Below are 20,367 nucleotides of genomic sequence, written 5' to 3'. Positions count from 1 at the left end.
CATATTCCAGTAAATTGAATATCAAAACTAAAGGGGAAGTTTTTCAAATATCCAGTCAGATAAACATATAAACCAATATATATATTTTTGCCTATTAGATTAGCAAGTTTATCAAGTTTACAAAATATGTTGGCAGCAATGTTGGGAACTGGTCAAACATACAATGCAGTTGGAATGCAAGATAGTACAACTTTTCTAGAAGGCATTGTGTGAAAGTATATATGAAAACCATTAAATGTGGCATTCTCTTTGACTTAACATTTTCAATCTAGAAATGTATCCCCAGGAAAATAAAAGTGAAGATAGATATTGAATGATATACATATGTGTATTTATAATTCAAAAAGATGAAAATAGTCTAAACACCTAAAATAAAGGTCGGTTGCTATGTTATTTTTCACTTTTATTAGTAAAGCCATTAACAGTCATAATGTAGATATATATTTCTTGCTATGATACCTGTAATACATTATGAAGAAAAGCAAGTTGCAAAACAAAATAATATCACACTTTTTTAAAAAAATTAACAATTACACACATTCATACACATGTATATGTTTGTATAGAAACAAGTCTCAGATAATATGCATCAAAATAGTAACTATAGTTATCCATGGACATTAGAATTCCAAGTGACATTTTTTATTGTGTATCTGGGTTTCCTAGTCAAAATAATGCAAGTTAAAGACAGTTTCCATAGATGTTTTATTCCCCTCCTGTGTTTTGTCTACATTCCCGGTTATGTGTGAGCTTGTTGAATAAATAATCTTTAGAAATATGAAGGGTTACTGCCATATAACGATTAATACTATAGTTGAGCTACATTTTGGGTTAAATAAGTTTTTGTGGGCTGGCACATCCACAATGTAAAAGCTGACAGGAGGAGGAAATGGACTTAGGGTTCCGAATAACATTCTTTGGAATAAAAGGTATTATAGGATAGGAACTTCTTGTTCTGTTCTAGTCACTCTGTCCCTTTGGCAATCAGTTGCTCTTTGGGGCCATTATGAGTCTGAATAAACAAGAGACAATCTGTGTTCATACTTTGAGTGGCAAGTTTAATTTAGACAATCTGCAAATTTGAGAAAAAGATTCCGTGAACTCCCTCTGAGCTCTTTTTTTCCCTGAAGTCGTCTAAAGCTCTTCCAGTCTTTCCACAGCCGTGGTTAGGCTCAAACCTGTGTACACAGAGCTCTCTTGGCATAATTCAGCACTGGCGTCCAGTGGAATTCAGTCAATTGTAAGCCCTCGAGAGCTCCTTTTAGAATCGCATCTTTGGTTTCCTGGGTGATGTAGACATCTGCACTCATATGAGAACAATACACAACTTTGTTACCAGAAGTGTAAGCTACTTGAGTTCTGTACAGGAAGGAAGAAGATCAGAACCTGCATAGCATTTAGATTAAGTTTCTTGGGAAAAAATGTAGGGAATTAAACTACGGATATACTATAGTACACCGAAAAATTAAAATTAATTGTCCATAAGGACAGTGTAATCAAGTTCCAATGAAGGAGTAAACCTTTATTTACTCCCCAGTTTGAAAATAAATCTCTAGTGGAAAACCACAGGTCCCTTTGAGCTATTGGGTTAAATTTTTTTGTTTTTAATTATTATTATAGGTATTCCTTGCTTCGTACAGTAGTGCAGGAACATTAAATGACTAGGAAGCTGAAACCATGCATAGTGATCTTAATAAATGGGAAAATAGCATGATTGTTCTTTGACCATTAGATATTGTTGTCGAAACATTAACAATTCTTACTTTTGGTTTGAAGTATAGAGGGAAATGTTTTTAAATACTAAAGCTAATATTTAACACACTAGTACTTAACATATTAGAAACATTTAAAAATTAAAGTGTTTCATTTATTTATTTACATTAAAAAACTTATCAAAGGTAGTTTGAATGGTGATTGCCTTATTGTGGACGTATAATTTATGATATGAACTAAGCATCTTCCCATGTTTTGGCCAATTGTCATACTCCTAAGCTTGCATTTTATCCTTTTCCCTTTCAATGTTGTGAAGTTTTTGCTAGAATCACTTTCTCTGGGACATTGTCATCCATTTCCTCACCACTGCTTTCTTCATATATGTTAATGGCTTCATCTTTACTGTTTTCTGGCAGCATGTCTAAAGCCTCCCCAATGGTGCTAGTGTCAACATTTTCACAGTCAGTTATACCTCCATTTGAGGTCCATTCAAATATCTCTCCCTGTATTATCACTTTGGGTCTCTTTTCTTTTTTGGTCTCTTTACTTTTCTCTCTGTTGGCCAATTTCCTCTTCAACTATCCATTTTTGTAATAAGTCATGGATTTATTTTGTAATAAGTCACATGGATTTATAACTAAGAGACAAGGAGACAACATAAGAAGTACATGCTTTCTTCTGTGTGAACTAAATGGAGATACGCAGTGACAAATCACTGACAGCCTTTGAAAGAAGTGGTGTGATTGGTCACTGATCATGAAACACATTTGTTATTTGGTGATGGTGTGGACTGAGTTCCTAGCCGCAAGTTTGTACTTGATGCAGTTCTTCGCAGTCATTATAACGTGGTAACTGAAATTTGAACTGGGTTTTGTTGGGGGACTGCTGCTATTCAACAAAGCTGTGGTAACTAGAATTCTTGCAATCTGAGAGTGGCCGGTACTGGATCAGAATTAAGTCCTCAAAACTTAAGAGGAGACAAAGTTCTGTGGGGAAAATCATAGCTACTTCTGGTTGCTTAACTCTTCTGAACTATTTTATTTATAGCTGTGAGTTAAATAACAAATCACTTTGATGGCAGCACGATCAAAAAGACTCAGTGGCATGAGAATAGCTGATGTACACGTGGAGTCTAGCTGTTGTGGTCCAAAACTATCACTCAGAATGGACCTACGGGCAGATTTGTAGGGATAGAGGAGTCATTTGTCTCTGAGTAATGAGAAGGAAGTAAGGAAAGCTGGCAAAAATGGCGAGCATTTCTGAACATTATAAGAAAAACAGAAATACTCTGATTTCAGCAAGGCAAGAATTTTCCACAGGGAGTCCATTATTTAAGTAAAATCATGGCATTAAATTTTTCTTCCATAGCTTATCTTTCCTCTGTGGCACAGTAAGTTCTTTATTAGGGTCTAAATATCATGCACAAATTTGTAAAACTTAAATGGATAACATAATATCTGGATGACTAAAGTAAAAATTAAAAGTAGGAAAGTTTCTAATAAAGAAAGATTTTGGAGTGAACATAAAGACTTTTTAAAAGTAAGTGAGTTGCACTCATTAAATCAACAAGCAAAAACATTTTTAAAAATTATTTTAGAGTATGAAAGAATTTGTCAAAATAGCTTTTAGGAAAATAACAAGAATGCTCAAGAATATTAAAATAGAGTCAAAAGATCGGATCCATGTTTCAACACATTTTGCAAATTACAAATGGCAAGAATTGTATGCAGCATAGCATTGCTATTTGTAGCTTTGTGAAAGATAGATAAGCATGTGAACTTAATATTAGGAAGAGATGATTATAGAGAATTATGTACATGTAGGAGCAATAACTAAAGTGATCATGAGAACAGGTAAGAATAAATTCGATTTCGTTTTCAGTTTTTATTCTTTCCCAATGGTGTTACATTGGTAAATAAACAGAATGTGGCTGTGCACCTGAGGTTCACTAGAATAATTGATAGAGTTTCTTGTGAATTGGATTTATTTCCCTCATTGGGGTTAGCAGGCTTGAAGGAGAGCAGTTGGGAATATTGCAATCTGGCTGGCAAACCAAATCCTGATGATAAACGTTGACTAGGTCCAGTTGGAGGGAGGAAGGAGCTGGTGAAGTGCCTCCATAGTCGCTATTAGATGTCATAATTAGCATTTTTATTAGGGAATCTGAATAAGGAGTAAACATCAAATTAATGGAACAGCTGAAAAATGAACTTGGAGCCTTAGTTTATAGCCATGGGGAATGTAATAAAATATAGGTAGGTAGAAACTGAAAAACTGTAGTGAGGAAAAAAGGAAAGAAAGGAAAAACAAAAAAGAAATCTAGTTCAGCAAGATGATGAATCATTTTCACAAGGACTTTAATCTGAAGCTCAATTATAAAGTGCTCTGAAATTGTATAATAATAATTAAAGATGCCTGCATAGACAATAAACTTGGGCATTATAAGTTGTGAATCAAGGTTTTGTCATCCCCAATAAATTACCCTGCCTGCTTACATCCATGTGTCATTTGTAGCAAGAAAATACTGGAATGAAATGCCTGGATTAGAGCCTTTGTGGCAAGAATATCATACATAATGTCACACACACACACACACACACACACACACACACACACTAATGGGCTTTCACAACAAAACCCGTTAAGTATTACTATTGGTTGTGAAGTAATGTTGGACTCCCTTATTCTAATCACATCTGTAGTATATACCTGTAGATTCATCCTAAATGCAAATAGGCAATACGATGTCATGAGTGCTCTTAGGTTAAACCCTGAAAGGATTGTGTTTAATTAGGAGGAGCAACGGTTCTGCATAACTAAAATAAGAAAATTCCCAAGGAATAGTTCTTTCTTTCCTTCCTCCTTTTAAAAATGACCCCCTGGTTTGTTTGCTTGCTGGTTTCGTAGTTTGTTTTTCCTCATATATTTGGATATCCAAAGAACATACAGGAAGGATGCTGGCCATTTTTAATCTCTAGACTCTCTTTTATATTAAATTGTTTAATTTTCTGATTAATTAAGGGAGAGCCTGTCAGTGATAAATGGATTTTAGTGCCTTTTTTAAGACCATAGATTGGTCTTTCAATAAGACGGATTTCCTAGACTTTTGGTGGCCAAGCAAAAACTAGCTGGTTATTTAACACCAAATACAAAATCCAAAAAATTTTGTGGACTTTAATATTTGTACAATTAATTGCTCCTACATTCATTTGGAAAACGGGACAGACAACTTTTTAAATTGAACAACAAAGTAAACGTAACCAATGGAAACCAAATTGGAACTCACAAATTCACTGGAGAAGGCTTCCCTAGGTCACTACTCCCTAGGAAAAATAGAGCAGCATTATTAGCAAACTGAATAGAAATTAAAAGTGAATATTTTTCTGGTCTTCTGTGGAAAAAATTTTTCTTCAATTTTACTTTTTTTTTTTAACCTTTGTACTCTTGAGTCAGTCAAATTAGAGTTACAAAAGCAATTATGTTTACTTTGCCCTATCAGCCAAAGTATTCAAATGCACTCAAATCTATTCTGTTCTAAGACTTGTTCTGTTTTTTAACCTCAGAATATAAATCTCCTAAGCAACCTCACAAATTTTCTGTTGTTCCATTATTGCTTCTAAACAACGGGTGCCCTCTTTTTTCTTGAATAAAACTTAGCATTTTGTGAGTGAAATCGTTTGAAAAGCAAACTTAAAACTCTCTAAAATCTTTTTCTTTATACCTCTACTGGAATTAAAATAAACAAAAATGAAAGCAAAAAAAAGAAAAATCCAAAAATAACCAACAAAAGAGCCAACACCACCACCAGCAAAAACAGTAACAAAACATCACAAAATTTAAAGGTCACATTCAAATGAAGGGAAAAAATTTAATAGAAATCACAAAAATAAATGTAAAGTCCTTTATCACTTCTTAATAGTGCTGCTTTGTATAATTACAACTAGGAGTCATTCTGCTAGTTAAGCAATATACATATGTAGAAATAGAATACCTCATTTATTTCTTATAACCTCAAAAAAGGATAGTAGCATTGTTCTTACTTTGCAGACAAGGGAAAGGAGGCACAGAGAAGTTTAGCATTTTCCTAGAGACACACAACTTGAGAAGACATTTTAAAGAACCCACAGTCAACTAGCAGTGCCCCACTCAAGTAGCTCCTTTTACTTCGCAGTTTTGATAACTCAAGAACTTAAACATACTCATTTTTAAAATGAGGTTCAGTGATCCAAAAGGCCCCATGGCAATTCAGAGTAGGACCCTTCACTGCTGGGTGAAGCAAAGAGTTCATCTGTTTTAAATTTCTCGTTGCAATTTTATCTCCTAGAGCACTAGATAAGTACTTATATTGCATTGCTTAGAATCTGCTTTGGTGCAGATTTATGTTAAAATATAATGGATGGAAAATTTTCCTGTGTTCTTTCTGCTGGAGGGAAAAGGTTGATAACGGAACTTATCTACATCTGCAAAAATCTCTGTTACTCTCTGTTACTTTACCCGTAAAGTAACATAATCATGGGTATGATGTCCCATAATATTGACAGTCCTGCCCATTCTCAAGGGAAGGGAATTATATGGAGTATGTACACCCACAGGCAGGACATCTTACCAGCCATCTTAGAATTCTGCCTATTACAAAACAGGAGAAGCTTCTGGGAAATTTTTGTTGCCTCACATACGAGGTCTGACAGTTATGCTCGCGAACTTGTTGCAATGATGTTGCTAACCTTTTTTGATATCAGAGGTATTATTCATTATTAATTTGTACCAACTGGACAAACACTTAACCAAGTTTGCTATTTGGAAATGCTGAAAAGGCTGCGTGACAAAGTTAGACAACCTGAACATTTCGCCAACAATTCATGGCTCTTGCATCACGACGACAATGTACCAGCGCACATGGCACTGTCTGTGAGGGAGTTTTGAGCCAGTAAGCAGCAACTGTATTGGAACACCCTCCCTACTCACCTGATCTGGCCCTCAATGACTTTCCTCTTTACTTGACGATAAAGGAAATATTGCAAGGAAGACATTTTAATGACATTCAGTACATCAAGGGTAATACAATGACAGCTCTGATGTACATTCCAGAAAAAGAGTTCCAAAATTACTTTGAAGGGTGGACTAGGAGCTGGCATCAGTGCATAGCTTCCCAAGGGGAATACTTTGAAGCTGACTATAGTGATATTCAGCAATGAGGTATGTAGCACTTTTTCTAGGATGAGTTCGCGAACTTAATTGTCCAATCTCCTAGAAGAAGAGCAAAAACCCTGATTGTTACATTTGTACACCGAAGTTGAACCAAACCCTGGGATCTTGGAAAATAGTTTTGGTTAAGAAATCTTCTCATATTTGCAAAAGAGCTTTTTACAAAAACAAAAAACAACCAAACAAAAAAAAACCCCACCTTTTCCTGTATGACTTACGTAAGACTTGGGGATACCTCCCTAGTTTACTCCAAATTCCTACTTATTGCCTCATAAGTAATTAGCTAAATTGGCTTGTCCCCATTAATCAATTGGAGCAAAATGCCCATTAATCTGACTTGATCAAACTTTAGTTAATCTTCCCTCCTTCCCCCAGGCTCCTTAACTTTGGCCACTTTCAGCTTCAGTCAGCAGGCAGCCCCTCCTTAATATCCCCTCCTGAGAATAGGCTGACCACAGGGTAAAACATTCTCTGATCTACTGTCCTCTCATTGCTGTTACTGTATAGACTCAACGGGTCTGCTTACCTGCATGCACTGAATCCAAAATAAGATATGAACAGGGTTTGCAGCAAAGAAAGTTAAGGGTTCATTTAAGGAGCTGGCACCAAACCCAGAGACACAGGTGAGTTATTGCTCTCAAAAGCCTAGTACCCTGATGACCTCTAATGACTAGGTTATATAGGGGAAAAAATCATTAATCATGGTTATTATGGGAATTGGGGTGGTGGGCTCTACTGGGAATTCGTCAGAGCCAAAGTAGGGAGCAATTGATCCTGGCTTTAGGTCCTGGTGTCAGTCATGGCATTGTTCTGTCTGGTTGCTAGGGGATGCCGTCCCTGGGGCTGGAGCTGAAACATAACTGAGGACAAGGTGTTGTCTTTGACTGAAACCTTATTGTTTGAGGTTTGGTAATTGTATCTTGCTCATGGTTAATAGACCGGAAGCTTTATTCTCAAGTGAGTTTGGTGCTGACCAGAACCTAATGTCCTAAGGGCTTAATGATTGAAAGGAGCGGACATACACTACTATGTGTACAGGTAGGAGGATCTGGGAAAAGAATGCAGGTGAGTTATAGTTCTATCAGGCTAAACAAAGCGAGCTTGGGTTAAAGCAGAATGCATGCTAAAGAAGTGAAGTTCTTGTGTGGTTTACACTGCCACCTCCACTTCTTCTTTACCTTGGTCCCACTTCCCTACATCAAGCTCCCTCTAGCCTTCTTTATTCATCCTATAAAAGAAATTCCCCTTTCTGCTTAACTTTGAGAGGCTTGCAGATCCTACTGTTAACATCCCCCCCCAACCCATTGCAATAGTCCCCTTCCTTTCTCTTGCAATAACCCTTTCAAAGTCTTTCCTTCCCTAAGTCCCATTTTTTTAATACATCTGTGCCCTTGAAGGCAATATTCTACTGAACTAATGTGAGTAATTTTTTAAAGCATTGCTCCGAAAGCAGGACAATTATTTCTACATCTCAGGCTGCGGTGCATTGAGACAGTGACCCAAGTGAGTCATGCAGAAAGCTCCACACATCCATAGCTCCTTTCCTTGGAACAGCTAATTAAAATTACCCCTCTCAGACTCCAATGAATTTAATCTAGTTAGCTTAAATTAACACTGACCTAAAATAAAGGGAAGAAAGAATTTTAAGGAAGAAAACTGCAAGGAAAGGTGACAACAGTCTTAAATTTACAAGATTGCCATAGATGTTGGCCATGTGGCGAAATTATTTTTTCTAGAGGCTAAGTCAGGATAGAAGATATCTTAATCCTTTAATTTGGTTGTGCCCTGGGATCCATATGAAATAAAGCCAAACTCACCAAATCCATGGTCTGCAGATGAGGTCTTACAGCCTTCTCTAGGAAATATTAGTCACACTACATTTTCATTTGAGACTTCACAGATTTCTGATGAGGACAATTTGAAATTGTAACTGACTTTTAATAGTTTTTTTCTTCATTCACCAAAGCAGTTTCTCTTTTCCCTACGGCAATTTGTCATTACTTTATTTAATGACCAATTCTATTATGAGACACAAATAGAAAATGTTACACTAAAATTATAAGAAGACTACCTTATTCTTTGATGTTCGCTGGGTTCAATATTTCAAGACATAAATTAATAAAACTCTTTGGATTATTGAAAAAATTTAGAACTTGTCAAAGTTGAAACATTTTGTTCAAATTTTGAAAGCTCCATGTCTACTCAGGAGTATCCACTTACCAGATTTAGAGATTTAAAAAGCAAAACAGGATTCAGACCTTAGAATGTATGGAGTAGAGTAAGTTTTAAAATCTCTACTGGGCTGAATTTTCAGTAATAAACTGGATGTTTAGATTTGAATAATATCAATTACTATACAACATCTATATTCTGGTTTAGAGGTGGAACAGAAAGTAAACAAATCAACTTAATCTGTGATTTAAGAATATTTCTGAATATTTCTCTAGCCGTTAGCAAGGCAGAAAATCTGCTTGACTTAACATGTCTCCCAGTGTGTATTAACATAAGTGTAGTGGTAATTTGATAAAGGATATAGGAAGTCTAACTTAATGGTAATTAAATGGATCCATGTCAAGTCATGTTGTTATAATATTCATCTATTTCTTCTTTCCTAGCTTAGAGTTCATGTTTGAGGACACTGAACAACACTTAATCATATAAACTTATATGATGGATTAATATGAAATTATTTGGAATTTGGGTATTTATATATTTGAACATTTATACAATTCTCTCAATATCATTAAATCTGTAAGATCAGATTAAAATCTCATAGATTAAAACATGGAAATTGTAGCATAGGATTTTTGGCACACGGGGACCAAAAAGGAATATCAGAGTTGTTCCTAAAATGTAATGCTTCAGGTACAGTTTCAGAAGAAACAATAAAATGAATCAATCTTGTCTAAATATTTAAAATATTAGAATATCAATATTTTAATTTTAAACCTATGGATAAATTAGCATTATCTAGCACAGTGTTGTGATAATGTCTGTATCATCATCACTTAGAGTCAGGACACAGCCAGTTCTACCACCAATTTATATGGCCTGATCTTAATCTGGACCCATGATGAATTCAGTAATCTTTTCTTCACCTTTGAACAATCACTGGACACATTGTTCATTGTATCTTGGTACTTTTCTGTTCTCTTTCCATCCCAATCCTGTTCTTATCCAGAAATGCTTCCAGCCAGGCTTCGCTTATTACTAGCTGGTCGGTTTATCACAGCTAGGTCATGTTGTTCTCTTATTAGATATAAACCATCTCAGAGAACATCAGCATCAGACAAAGTCACTCTAAGATCATGATCAGTGGGACAAAAACAAGGTCACTGAACAACCTACAAAATGTTAGGTTGGTGCAAAAGTAATTGTGGTTTTTGCAATTATTTTTAACCTTTTAAACCACAATTACTTTTGCACCAACCTAACACCAAAATCCCCCTCTTTCAACTAATGAGTGAATTCTATTTTTTTACCGACATCTTTATTCTCACTCTAGTCTGTTGTTCATATAAATAAGATTTACTGAGATACCGAGTCACAGAGGTATGTGTGAATGACCTGGATTCTGTCAGGTACCCATTTCCCTGCCAACGATGTCATGTTTCCTTCTAATGCGGAGAAAACTCCTTGGTAGAGAGAAAGAAAAATGAAGCCAATAAGCATAAAAGCAGGGTTGGAAATGGAGTCAGTATCCTGAGGTCTCCATTGGGATTTTCTGGTCTCAAGTGTTCCTGAGTCCTGTCTCTACCCTTTCCGAGTTTGACTGTTCATCTATTCCTTAGATTCTGAGAATTCATTAGTTTATCTTCTTCTCTTAGCTCCAACTAGGTTTCTGTAACATGGAAACTAAATATTCCAAACTAGCTTACTTATTCACATTCTTTGCAGATATATTGAGGCCTGATCATATGCTATAAGGACAACAGCCTTTTTTCTTCTATTTGTAAGGAAACTGTATAATTTATTTTCCAAACTAGGAAACCTTAACAAGTGAAAGGAGTACTCGTAGTAATTATGCTAGGAAGGACCATGATCATAAAGTCAGCGCCTGTGCATGACTATACCTACCAGCCTTCTCGAGCTCCCTTAACCCCTGTCAGCACTCTGCTGATTGGCAGCTGTTCTGCTGGGACGGGCTGAGTCTTTAAACAGCCATCCTGTGCCACCTAGCAAGATTCTGAGCTTCAGAAAAAGCTAGTTGACTCTCGGGATACAAAGGAGACTCCAATTTTAACTTTCCCAGGTTGCAGAGCAAGACAAAACTGTCAGCAGGGAACCCTTGATATTTTGACAGCTTGTCCCCAGTTCCACAAGAAAGGAGATATTCTCTCCAAAAAAAAAATAAAAAAAAAGAGAGAGAAAAGGAAAAAACACTTTCTTGCTTTAGCAGCTTCAAAGGCTAAAGGGACATGTTTGAATTTTTGGTTCTTGGGGCCTGTAAGAGGGAATTGTGTGAGATCTCCCTGTAGCGCCCCTGCTGGGTAATTGAACACGTTGCAAAATTCTCTAGGCGGCTACCTCAGATGAGTGGGGCAAGACGATATGACTTATAAAGGCTTTTCAATTTCTAATCCTTATGACATAATATGTAATGCTTCATAAAAGTGACACTTTTACTAGCCCGGTAATAAAACATGTAATCGTTTTTGCTTGATAAATCTTGGTGCAGTAGGTTAACGGCTATGGATGTGTTATTATTTAACCTTAATTTCTCTCCAGTAGTGTTGCTATTGAATAAGACACCAGGCTGTGTGCTTTGAGAACTCACACGTGCATATGTGAAAATTTGGGGCAGAGACAGTATGGGTAAGATTTAGGGAGAAACCTGCTGTGTCTGCGGGCAACCATTCAGCAATTACCAACTTTATTTCATTTGATGAATTAACCTAAATTTCCTTTTGGTCTTGCTTGCTCAGGGCTCTTTCTAGCAACTTTTCCCAAGGAAATCTATTCTCCTTCCCACTATCCTTTGGACCATTCCTAGAATGGCCTCAAAGACCATGTCTGTCGTATTTTATGTTGAAGTCCCAATACCATGCACAGCTCATGACACAGTGGTTATATGTTGAACAAAGCAATACAATTTTTAGTAATTTATTTGGGTTGATAATGTGTAGGATATTAGCAACATTGAATTACAAAAGTTGCCAAAATATAATCTATACTCTTGGCAATTATTTGACCACACAGTATTCCTATGGGCATATATAATTTCAGTTAACATATTCTTTTATACTCCAGAGATAAGCAAGCATCTCTGTGATTTAATTGAGGTATATCTAGCAAACATTTCTAAAACATAAACCCAAATCTATTATTTTAGTTTATTTCTTCTGAATCGAAGGACTGTCTTTAAGAGTCCTCTATTAAGTTGTAATTAAATTGTAAATAAACTCTTTTTTAAATTAGTTTCCGGTGTACAAAACAGCATAATGATTAGACATTTCCACCTCTCACAAAGTGATAACCCCACTTAGTCTACTATCCATCTGACACTATAGATAGCTATTACAATACCATTGACTATGTTACCCATGCTGTAGTTTGCATCCTGTGATTACATACAGAGGGTGCCAAAAAAATGTCCATACATTTAAAGAAAGGAAAAAACTATTAAAATTGTAATCATATATACCATGCTTCCCCGAAAATAAGACCTAGCCAGACAATCAGCTCTGATGCATCCTTTGGAGCAAAAATTAATATAAGACCTGGTCTTATTTTGCTATAAGACCAGGTCTTATATAATATAATATAATGTAAGACTAGGTCTCATATTAATTTTTGCTCCAAAAGTCGCAGTAAAGCTGATTGTCCAGCTGGGTCTTATTTTCAGGGAAACACGGTACCAGTAACAAAAGGTGAATACAAGTCACGTTTGACTTCTGCAATTACAAGAGGTGCTCACAGTGGTTACCATCAGCATAATTTTAATGCAGTTTTTCCTTTCTTAAAATGTGTATACATTTTTTGGCACACTATATTTATATATGTGTGTGTATGTGTGTGTATATATATACACATACACACACATATATGTATTTATACATATACATATATACATTTTTTGGCACCCTCTTTATCTTTATATATATGTACATATATATACACACGTATATATGTATATATGTGTATATATGTATATATGTATACACAACATAATAGTTGACATTCAATATTATTTTATATTAGTTGCAGGTGTAGAGCACAGTGGTTAAGCATTTATATAATCTATGGAGTGACCTCCCAATAAGTCCAGTACCCATCGGACACCCTACATAGTCTTTACAACTTTATCGGTTGTATTCCCCATACTGTATTTCACATCCTCGTGACTATTCTGTGACTACCAATTTGTACTTCCTTATTCCTTCAACTTTCTCACCCATCTCTCAAGCCCATTCTTATCTAGCAACCATCTGTTTGTTCTCTGTTCTATGAGTCTATTTCTGTTTCATTTGCTCGTTTATTCTGTTCTTTAGATTCCACATATATGTGAGATCATACGGATTTGTCTTCTTAGTCTGACTTATTCACTAAACATAATATCCTCTAGGTCCATCTGTGTTGTTGAAAATCGTGCAGTTTCATTCTTTTTTTATGACAGAATAATACTCCATTGTATAATTGTACCACAATTTATTTTTCCAACTGTATATTGATGGGCATTTTGGTTGTTTCCATATCTTGGCTATTGTGAATAGTGCTGCAGTAAACACAGGGATGTATATATTTTTTGAATTAGTGTTTTGGATTTCTTTGGATAAATACCCAGGAGTGGAATTGCTGGGTCATAAGGTAGTTCTATTTTTAATTTTTTGAGGAACCTCCATACTGTTTTCCATAGTGGCTGCACCAGTTTGCGACCCCACCAACAGTGCACAAGGATTCCCTTTTCTCCACATCCTCGCCAACACTTGTTGTTTGTTGCTTTATTGATGGCTATTCTGACATTCTGATAGGAATGAGGTGGTGTCTCATGGTGGTTTTTATTTGCACTTCTCTGATAATCAGGGATTACATCAAACTAAAAAGTTTTTTCACAGCAAAGGAAACCATCGATAAAACAAAAACATCCTACTGAATGGGAGAAGATATTTGCCAGCAATACATCTGATACGGGGTTAATATCCAAACTTTACAAAAAACAACACAAAACAAAAAGAACTCGTAGAACTCAACACCAAAAAACCAAACAATCCAATTAAAAAATGGGCAGAGGACCTGAATAGACATTTCTCCAAAGAGTACATACAGATGGCCAATAGACATAAAAAAATGCTCAAGGTCATTAATCAGCAAATAAACTCTTGACTGTTAATAATCCACATGGCTGAGATTAGCTCCTAATGGAGCCTAAAATAAAGGTTCAAGGACATCACCTGCACTGCTTGCCTCCAGTTTGTCCCACAGTAGCCCATAGTAACATTTTTCATATAGGTTCCAAAACACTTGAAAAACGTGTTTGTAGAAAATGACTCCACATTAATCAATATACAACATAGTCAAGATTATAGAATTTGCAAAATAGCAACCATAGGCATTAGTTTTTTTTTTTTTTTTTTTATGAATATGCAGCTGTTTCTTGGGGATGGTAACCAAGGATCAATGGGAAGGGTAGGATTTAGCTCTTATTTCAAATTAAAATAATCATAAGTTTTTAGAAAAATTGTAAGCGGCAGTGGCATTGCTGCATCGATGTTTTTTGCTATTGGTTTTTCTTGATATTTAACTTTCTCGAAACCTTTATTTCAGTAGTGAAGATATGGTTTTGATAGATGGGGGTGAAGACATCTTTGACTTTGAAAAATGTGGTTTCTCCTCAGGCACTCAAGTTTCTCATAGTAGCATTGATCATTTGGAGAAAGTTGGGAGCACTCCAGATATGGTTTTCAGTTAGGAAGAACAGAAGGTAGCACCCGTGAACATCACAGTTCCGTCATGTATGAAAGCACAATCCCTACTTTAATCTACATCTCAATTGCCTTATTTAATCTGGAAAGTGCTGTGGAGATACGAGGCTCTTCTTTAGCCTAGGTGAATGCTCAGCAAAGCCAATCTGTTTCTAATATGTGCTGTGGATGCAAGGGAAGTATTAAAATGAAAAGGCAATGCTCAACCAACAGGTCAAAAAGGTGTTGCAAAGCTTCAAGTAGTTGATGGTTTATAAAGAGATTAGAAAAGTTTTGATGACATGTAAGAAAGGAGATATACAAAATGAAAATATGAATCACCTTTTCTACCTAAATTAACTTAGCTAATTAACATTATGAAATTGTGGGCTTGTTATAGATTGACTGGCCGATGTAAGACTATTTTCAACTAGTGTTGTCACCATTGCCATTTAGACATTCTTATATTTAGTTTGCCTCTACCATATTTCATAAACCCACTCCTTCATCTTTCAGCCAAGTGTAATGTATCCAAAATGTGTCACCTGACTAAGAAGCAAGAATGTCAACCCTGAGCTCATCCCCTTTCTGATGACAAATTTCTTAGCCCCTCTGAAAGAAAGATACGTTTATATTTAAAAAAGATGTGTTGGTGTTATGGACAAGTCATCCAATATAATAAATCATATTTCAGTTCTGTTTGTTAATATAAGACAGGGGTGTCCAAACTTTTTTCAACGTTTTTCACCAAGGGCCGTATGCGGTAAAATACACAAACAGCCGGGCCACTCACTCGAGGTGAAGTTTGTATTGCCTCACCTGGTTTATTTAAGTAAACTAAATATATTTTTGGAATTTGCTGCAAGCCAATTAACAATGGATCGCAGGCCACAGTTGGCCCGCAGGCCGCAGTTTGGACACCCCTGATGTAAGATGAAAGACAAGACAACAGAGAAAACAATAATGTGAAATGTAAAATAAAACATTTGTTATGGATCTTTCCTCAACATAAAACCTCACTATTCTCCTGGCTCTAATGTAAAGATTGTAGCTTTTATTTTACTTTTAAAATTATTCATGACTCACTACTCTTCAATCTGTCTTCTATTTATATTATCATATCATGGAGAGAGGATGCCAGGGATATATAAAGACCAGACCACCCAATTTGATGTTCTAAAATACAGATGAAAAAAATACCTTTCGATAAAGTACAGAAGAAAGGAATTCTGGTTTTAGGACAGAAAACAGTCTTCTGCCACTTTTCTACCGCTTATTTCTTCTGGGCTTGCTTAAAATACATAGTAAATATATACTTTTACAGTGGCATGGCAAAAATTCAGAAATAAATGAATTAAATGAGCTAGAGAGATTTTATTTCTACCTATCTCTTTTTCCATCCTGTGAGCTTCGTTGAGGTTGACTTTATTATTTTTTTTTATCCCCAAGCACTTAGCAAAGTGTTTGGCACATGAAAAGTCAGTACGCAAAAACATTTGAATGAATGAAAAGTTGAAAATAAGAATGACAGAGTAGGAAGAGTGTAGATGACAGGCAAATGGATCCGTAAATTTTCAAACCTTTACAAACATGCCTGCTCAATGTGAGTTGCTGTAAACAGGAAGGTTTTGGTTTTCCTGCTCTTCCGCCTTCTACCTTCTATCTTTAATAGAAAAATAAAGCACATTTGCTTCCCTCTTGTTTTTGCCAATTGACTGCTACCTGGAGGTTCCAACTCCTCTTCCAAAAGAAAGGATGTCCTCCTGTTTTTTGTTTTTCCCCATGAGGAATGTACTTCCTATACTTCATCAAAATTACCTTGAGCCTGATCTAAATGTGGTAGGTTCTCATGTTGATGACTCAGGAGAGATCGTGAATATATATGTATTTTGAATTACTGAACAAATCAAGTTTTGCTCAAGTGTTTTCAGTGGTCCATTTCCAGCTAAAGTCCTCCTCCTGGTTTATTCCATATACTTTGTACTGTTGTGCTAGCAAATGGTCACATTTTTGTGACAAGGGGTCACTGTTTCGCTAGAGAACTTTATGGATGACAGCATCACCTTGAAATCCTTGAGTTTAACCTTCTTGGCAGCTCTTGCCCTAAGGAAAGCTATGACTTTAAATGCCTTTTCATTCATATTTTATGCTCGCTCTCTTTTTTTTTTTTTTTACAATTTTGTTGTGAGATAATTGGCACACAACAAACTGTACATATTTAAAGTGTACGATTAGTTAAGTTTTAATATATGTATTCACAGGTGAGACCATCACCATCATCAAGAGAATTAACATACTGTCCACCCCAAATAATTTTTGGATCTCTAGTTCTATGGTCCTCAGGATCCCAGGCTATTTCTGAAAAAGTGAAGGTAAAGGAGTGAACACAATTTTTTGAGTTATTCTCTGTCCCATTCTATTTCTGGAGCATTATTAAAATTTATAAAAGGAATTTTATTTTTATAGTTTAAGATAATTTTACTACTTTTTCTATACAACACTGCTTAGGATTTCTTGTGTTTCTTCGTATGGCAGAGGCAGATAGTTGTCTCCCAGTATCCATTCTTTCACTTTTCCTTGATAACAGCTACCCTGAGTTTTCGCTGGACAGACACATGTCCTCTCAACTGACAACTATATTTCCCAGTTTTCCTTGTAGAAAGGTTTAGCCAGGCTCAGTCCAATCCTGATGTAGGCATAAGGAGTGAGTACAGCCCCTTGCTGTTTTCTTGAAGAAACGTGATGTATGCACACTTTCTTTTTAGCCTTCTGACTGGCTAGAATGCTGCTTAGACCATGAGAGAGAAAGAAAGTTGAAGGTGGCAATGCAAAAACCAAAAAGGATTATGTCAGTCCCTGACTTTTGTACTGAACTGCTATGTAAAAGCAAAATAACTTTCTGTCCTTTAAGACCTGTTACTGGGGGTTTTGGGGTCACTATATTCAAACCTATATTCTAGTTAGGACACTTCTATTTTATACATGGGGAAATCTTGGCTGCAGAGTGGATAGGTGAACAAAACTGTGCTTTGAGCTATCTTATTATAATTATTATTCCAAAATAAACTCAAGGATAAAGAGTGGGCTATTTGAAATCAATTTCAATGAATGTCATGGCATCTCAGACATTTATTTAGGAAAAATGTTTTAGCAAGATTGACAATCTAAAAGAATTACATAGCTGCTGCTTTTCAGACTTGAATGTAGTTCTATAAAAGTCTGTTCTCAAGAATTGTCATTTGCACAAATACCTGGCTAGATATACTAGCCTCATTTATTATACCTTCTTATTTCCCTCGGCCATGGCTGTTCTACCTTCATTATAGTGGCAGTTAGAAACTTTTCTAGAATGACAACAAGACTTGATTTGATACCTTCAGGTAAATGGCCCCAGCATGACGTTCTTTCAGTGTTCTGCCAGGAAGGACTGAATGTTAAATATGTCATCATTTTATACTTTCTGTATGCAGAAAGTCTAATTTGACATTATCTTAGTTCCACAGCTGCACTGATTTTCCTTGCTACCCAAACACCCCTCAACATTTGGAACTCCTTTATTATAATGGTAGATGTTATGTAATGAAGGTAGTTCTGAAAGGCCGTAACGTAACAGACATTTACTGCTGCCGAACTGAAATATCAGGCTCAGCAGATGAACAGGTTGCCTAGCAACTGATATTGCAAGCTCCAGCGACTGCTCATGCCCACTGAGATTGACAGGGGAGCCATCACAGGCTGCCTGTACTTCTTCTTTAGCAGTCTGACATTGAGACCAAACACCCTAGAGGGCAAGGGGGGGGGTGCTTAAATATTAATATTTAAGTAGAGAATCTACCTATCAATTTACCTATCAATGTTTATATGTATACTATCCTATATATGATGAAGGTAGAAACTTTTCTTAGAGAAATCTATATGTTAATGGGGGAGGAGAGAGAGGGAAGAAGAAAGGGAGGGAAGGAGGGGGCAGAGAGAGAGAGAGAAAAAGAGAAAGAGAGAGAGAGCAAGCCAGCCTAGAGAATGGAGGAAGAAATATTAGGATCTGAAAAAGAACAAGCGAGAAAATGGACCTACTGTGGGCTACTGCGGGCTTTAGCTTTCCATTTTATATTGAAGTTCAGTTTGTTTTGTCTGAGAAGCATAACTAATGCATGCATGACTAGGTATGTCCAAGAAATTTTATCTTAGAATATCACAACCATGAAATGACTTTTGAATATCTAAGCAGGCGAGCTACGTGTTTCTGTACGCTATTTTATATGCAATCGTACTTATTATGTGTTGTGCTGAAATTGTCCATCAGTCCTAGCAGTCTGATTTAGCAGTGCCAGTTTTCATCCACTGGGAATAAGATTTTATTTTTTGTTATGGTCCAAATAACTCCTATGAAGTATTCTTTTTCTACACTGTTTCACAGACAGCAATTTATTATCTAGAGTTTGTGAAATATGTAAACATGAAGCAACATTCAAAATGTATCTCTTTAAAATACATTCAGGGTTCTATTGTGCATGACAATCCTTTTGTGAAATGTTCAAGCCAGGAATTGAAACCTCTTGTTTTAGGTGAAAAGAAAGGATCCATTTTATGGTCCCTCATATGTTAGAGGAAAACCATTGTCGCATTTCAAATAAAAGTAAATTTATATTTAGCTATAAATTTTATCTAGAAATTATTATTTTTATCCTCAAGGATATAAAGCACATGGCCCAGCCAGCGTATTTAATATATATATATATATATACCTTCTGACCCAGCAACTCCGCTAGTATGAATTTATCTCAGAATAGACTCTCAATATATTGAAACACACAGGTTCAATGACTCTCAATGCAATATTGATTGTAAGAATAAAACCTCCTAACAAAAATGTCATTAATAGGGTATTAATGACATAAATTATTGTATAGCCGTAAAATGGAAGACAAAGGATCCATTATTAATGATGTGAATGTATATTTTTGCAGAAAATATATACCTAAAATATATTGTTAGCTAGACAAAACTTGAAGAAGGTAATATAAAGACGCACTCTGAATACATATTTACATGTGGATACAAACTTCTATAGCAGTTACTTTTGGAGAAAATATTTAGGGTATATTTGGAGGTAAGGTAGGGAGGGTATATTTTAATGTTTACCATAAACCCTTTTGCCTTAACAGAATCACAAACATGTATTACTTTTATAATAAAAATGCTAAAATACATATTGCTTAGTAACAACACTATGAAATATTTCATGTGTTCTTTGTGTAGAAATCTGCAAACTGAAAAAAGTTCACAACATTTTAGCATGGCACTTTTAAATCATCTAGTCTCCGATAATCCTGTTAGGGAAAAGATTATAGGTGGTGTCCCTACTTGGGTCTTATATATGTTTCTAGGGTCTTAAGTAAATTAACTCATGGACTTTCTGAATTACAGGCAATTATCTTTTGAAAAGTATCTAGAAGAGTTAAGGGATTAGGAAGGAGCAAATGTAACGCTGATCTCTTTCTTCAGAGCCCCAAAGCCAATAACATAATTATCTTCTATTAAGTCTATT

Source organism: Rhinolophus ferrumequinum, chromosome 3 (genome assembly GCF_004115265.2).
Source record: "Rhinolophus ferrumequinum isolate MPI-CBG mRhiFer1 chromosome 3, mRhiFer1_v1.p, whole genome shotgun sequence".
Classification (NCBI taxonomy): Eukaryota; Metazoa; Chordata; class Mammalia; order Chiroptera; family Rhinolophidae; genus Rhinolophus; species Rhinolophus ferrumequinum.
This window is presented reverse-complemented; position numbering follows the sequence as displayed.